This window comes from Chrysemys picta, unplaced genomic scaffold (genome assembly GCF_011386835.1).
Source record: "Chrysemys picta bellii isolate R12L10 unplaced genomic scaffold, ASM1138683v2 scaf443, whole genome shotgun sequence".
Classification (NCBI taxonomy): Eukaryota; Metazoa; Chordata; order Testudines; family Emydidae; genus Chrysemys; species Chrysemys picta.
In genome coordinates this window covers 47,501-52,432 of record NW_027053150.1, presented here as the reverse complement: position 1 = coordinate 52,432, position 4,932 = coordinate 47,501, and the positions used below count along the sequence as shown (strand labels likewise).

The window sequence follows — 4,932 nt, the reverse complement described above, 5'->3', positions numbered from 1 at the left end:
GAACCCGTTCGATTCCACGGGTTGACCTGGTGCCCGGGAAGCGAACCGGCCAGCAGGTGAACCCGTTCGATTCCACGGGTTGACCTGGTGCCCGGGAGGGGACTCTGAAAATTTTTCAGCCCTTTCGACTCGGGGTTGACCTGGTGGCCGAGAGGGGACTCGCACGGCAGGCAAGCCGCCCTGGGCTCACCCTCCCCGGCCGCAGCGAGGGACTGCCACCCGGCCGACTGGATCGGGCCCCTGGAAGTCTGGAAAAAAGAATGGAACCTGACGCCTCCGAGGAGGGGGCGCCCAGGGAAGGAGGGAGATCCGGGTTGACCTGCTGACCGGACGGGAAAGAGGCCACCGGGCGTCCCCCCCCTTAAAACCTAGGGGTTGACCTGGTGGCCGGAAAGCGAACCGGCCAGCAGGTGAACCCGTTCGATTCCACGGGTTGACCTGGTGCCCGGGAAGCGAACCGGCCAGCAGGTGAACCCGTTCGATTCCACGGGTTGACCTGGTGCCCGGGAAGCGAACCGGCCAGCAGGTGAACCCGTTCGATTCCACGGGTTGACCTGGTGCCCGGGAGGGGACTCTGAAAATTTTTCAGCCCTTTCGACTCGGGGTTGACCTGGTGGCCGAGAGGGGACTCGCACGGCAGGCAAGCCGCCCTGGGCTCACCCTCCCCGGCCGCAGCGAGGGACTGCCTCCCGGTCGACTGGATCGGGCCCCTGGAAGTCTGGAAAAAAGAATGGAACCTGACGCCTCCGAGGAGGGGGCGCCCAGGGAAGGAGGGAGATCCGGGTTGACCTGCTGACCGGACGGGAAAGAGGCCACCGGGCGTCCCCCCCCCCTTAAAACCTAGGGGTTGACCTGGTGGCCGGAAAGCGAACCGGCCAGCAGGTGAACCCGTTCGATTCCACGGGTTGACCTGGTGCCCGGGAAGCGAACCGGCCAGCAGGTGAACCCGTTCGATTCCACGGGTTGACCTGGTGCCCGGGAAGCGAACCGGCCAGCAGGTGAACCCGTTCGATTCCACGGGTTGACCTGGTGCCCGGGAAGCGAACCGGCCAGCAGGTGAACCCGTTCGATTCCACGGGTTGACCTGGTGCCCGGGAGGGGACTCTGAAAATTTTTCAGCCCTTTCGACTCGGGGTTGACCTGGTGGCCGAGAGGGGACTCGCACGGCAGGCAAGCCGCCCTGGGCTCACCCTCCCCGGCCGCAGCGAGGGACTGCCACCCGGCCGACTGGATCGGGCCCCTGGAAGTCTGGAAAAAAGAATGGAACCTGACGCCTCCGAGGAGGGGGCACCCAGGGAAGGAGGGAGATCCGGGTTGACCTGCTGACCGGACGGGAAAGAGGCCACCGGGCGTCCCCCCCCCCTTAAAACCTAGGGGTTGACCTGGTGGCCGGAAAGCGAACCGGCCAGCCGGTGAACCCGTCCGATTCCACGGGTTGACCTGGTGGCCGGGAAGCGAACCGGCCAGCAGGTGAACCCGTTCGATTCCACGGGTTGACCTGGTGCCCGGGAGGGGACTCTGAAAATTTTTCAGCCCTTTCGACTCGGGGTTGACCTGGTGGCCGAGAGGGGACTCGCACGGCAGGCAAGCCGCCCTGGGCTCACCCTCCCCGGCCGCAGCGAGGGACTGCCACCCGGCCGACTGGATCGGGCCCCTGGAAGTCTGGAAAAAAGAATGGAACCTGACGCCTCCGAGGAGGGGGCGCCCAGGGAAGGAGGGAGATCCGGGTTGACCTGGTGACCGGACGGGAAAGAGGCCACCGGGCGTCCCCCCCTTAAAACCTAGGGGTTGACCTGGTGGCCGGAAAGCGAACCGGCCAGCCGGTGAACCCGTCCGATTCCACGGGTTGACCTGGTGGCCGGGAAGCGAACCGGCCAGCAGGTGAACCCGTTCGATTCCACGGGTTGACCTGGTGCCCGGGAGGGGACTCTGAAAATTTTTCAGCCCTTTCGACTCGCGGTTGACCTGGTGGCCGAGAGGGGACTCGCACGGCAGGCAAGCCGCCCTGGGCTGACCCTCCCCGGCCGCAGCGAGGGACTGCCTCCCGGCCGACAGGATCGGGCCCCTGGAAGTCTGGGGGGGGGGGGGAATCGCCCCACGCCTCCGAGGAGGGCTGCCCGGGCGGGCCTGGCCCCGGAGCTCGAAAAAAAAAAAAAGGATCGGGCCCACTAGAGACATGGACCAGGCCGCCCTGGGCTCACCCTCCCCGGCCGCAGCGAGGGACTGCCTCCCGGCCGACTGGATCGGGCCCCTGGAAGTCTGGGGGGGGGGGGGGGAAATGGAACCTGACGCCTCCGAGGAGGGGACGCCCAGGGAAGGAGGGAGATCCGGGTTGACCTGGTGACCGGACGGGAAAGAGGCCACCGGGCGTGCCCCCGTTAAAACCCCTAGGGGTTGACCTGGTGGCCGGAAAGCAAACCGGCCACTGGGTAGGCCGGTCGGCAACCTAGGGGTTGACCTGGTGGCCGGGAAGCGAACCGGCCAGCAGGTGAACCCGTCCGATTCCACGGGTTGACCTGGTGCCCGGGAGGGGACTCTGAAAATTTTTCAGCCCTTTCGACTCGGGGTTGACCTGGTGGCCGAGAGGGGCCTCGCACGGCAGGCAAGCCGCCCTGGGCTCACCCTCCCCGGCCGCAGCGAGGGACTGCCCCTCCCCACCCCCCGGCTGACAGGATCGGGCGCACTGGAAGTCCGGGACAGTATTTTCCCCGACGCCGGGGAGGGCGGGCGGAGGGGCTCTGGCGGCCAGCCCGGGCCCCGGAGCTCGAAAAGGAAAAAAGGACCGGGCCCGCGAGAGACGGGGGCCCTGCCGCAGGGGGGGGGGCAGTCCGACCGGGGCTCACCGTGCGGCAGGCCCGGGCGTCGGCAGGGGAAAGCGGGCGAGGAGGCGCGGGGCCGGGTGCCTACGGCCATACCGGACCGAACGCCCCCGATCCCGTCCGATCTCGGAAGGTAAACCGTCCCGGGCCTGGCTAGTACTTGGATGGGTGACCGCCTGGGAATCCCAGGTGCCGTAGGCAGCTTTTCCCGGTCCGAGTCAGCTCTCTCTCCTTTTCTGGGGGGGAAGGAGAGGGGGGGACGGGCCGGAAAGCCCCTCGTCGCTCCTGCCGAGTCGGAGGTCGCGGCCGCAGGTCACGGGTCTGGGCGCCTGGGGTCCGGCTCCCCACCCACCCGGCTTCCTCCGCGGAGGACCCCCCCCGGGGCCACCGAAGCCGCTGGGGGAGACGCCGGGCATGGGGCGGACTGGCCCGGACCCTCCCGGCCGCCGGCCCGCAGGTCCGCCCCGAATCCCCCCCCGCGGCCACCCAGGCCAGGCCTGGCCAGGCGGGACGGACGGCGGGTGTCCAGCGCCCAGCGGCTTCCTCCAGCGGGGACCCACGGACCCCAAAGCCGCAGGGGGAGGCCCCGGGCCTGGGACGGACTCGCTCGGACCCCCTGCGCCCGGCCGCCGGCCCGCGGGACCGCCCCGAATCCCCCCGCGGCCACCCAGGCCAGGCCTGGCCAGGCGGGACGGACGGCGGGTGTCCAGCGCCCAGCGGCTTCCTCCAGCGGGGACCCACGGACCCCAAAGCCGCAGGGGGAGACCCCAGGCCCGGGACCGACTCGCTCGGACCCCCCGCCTCCCCTGCGCCCGGCCGCCGGCCCGCGGGACCGCCCCGAATCCCCCCGCGGCCACCCAGGCCAGGCCTGGCCAGGCGGGACGGACGGCGGGTGTCCAGCTCCCAGTGGCTTCCGCCAGCGGGGACCCACGGACCCCAAAGCCGCAGGGGGAGGCCCCGGGCCCGGGACGGACTCGCTCGGACCCCCCGCCTCCCCTGCGCCCGGCCCCCGGCCCGCGGGACCGCCCCGAATCCCCCCGCGGCCATCCAGGCCAGGCCTGGCCTGGCGGGCCGGTGTGCAGCTCCCCCGGGCTTCCTCCCCCGACGACCCGCGCCCCCCTGAGCCGCAGGCGGAGACCCCGGCCCCGGGGCGGACCGGCCCGGGCTCGCCCGAGCCCCCTGCGCCCGGCCCGCAGGACCGCCCCCCCGAATCCCCCGGGAGAGGCCCGGCCTGCACGCCACTGACGACCCGCGGCCCCCAAAGTCGCAGGAGGCGCCCCCCCCCCCCCGGTTAGCCCCGTCTCGCTCCGCGCCCCCCGCCCCTCGCTGCCGGGACCGGGCGCCGCCCCAGAGTCAGCCGCAGCCGGCCGGCCTGAGAGCTGCCCTCCTGTGGACGACGGTGAGTTTACCTTGATACTAACCGGCCGTCAGCCAGGTCAACCCCATTGCTAGACTGGGGTGGACCTGGTGGCCGAGTGGGGACTTGGAACATTTGACAGCTGCTTCCCGGGGCTTGACCGGTTGTCCTGAACGCCCCCCACCCCCACCCCCAGCCCCCGGCTCCTGCTCCCCTCTCCCCAGCCTCGGTGCTCCGCTCCCTGCCTCGGAGGCTGCCTCTCTGCGGCGCCTGCATCGCCTCCGAGGACGCGCACCCTCCGGAGGCTGGACGTAAACCCACCACTGCCGCCGACCCGGCTCTCCGAGGGACGACTGTGAGGCCCCCCACCCCACCCCACCCCCGGACCGCCCTGGGGACGACTGCTAAGCCTCCCCCACCGGACCGCCCGGGGGAAGACTGCGACGCCTCCCGCCAGGCCCCCACCCAGCCTGGGGGAAGACTGCTAAGCCTCCCCCCCACACACACACACACACACTGTCGGGGGATGACGATTAAGCCTCTCCCGGACTGCCCGGGGGAAGACTATTAAGCCTCCCCTGGAACCACTATTAAGCCTGCCCCCGGAGTCCTCGGGGGATGACTGCTAAGCCTCCCCCACCGGACCACCCGGGGCAAGACTGCTAAGCCTCCCTCCCACACACACACACACTGTCAGGGGAGGACTATTAAGCTTTCCCGCTGGAGCGCCCGGGGCGGACGACTGTTAAGCCTGCC

The 4,932-nt window shown here is 70.7% G+C and overlaps 1 non-coding gene across 1 annotated transcript; it reads left to right on the top strand.

The window, feature by feature from the left end:
* The first annotated feature begins 2,901 nt into the window (after positions 1-2,901).
* On the top strand, positions 2,902-3,020 carry LOC135978776 (5S ribosomal RNA). The gene has a single exon (XR_010596142.1). It is a non-coding gene; the product is annotated as a 5S ribosomal RNA (ribosomal RNA).
* The last annotated feature ends 1,912 nt before the right edge of the window (positions 3,021-4,932 follow it).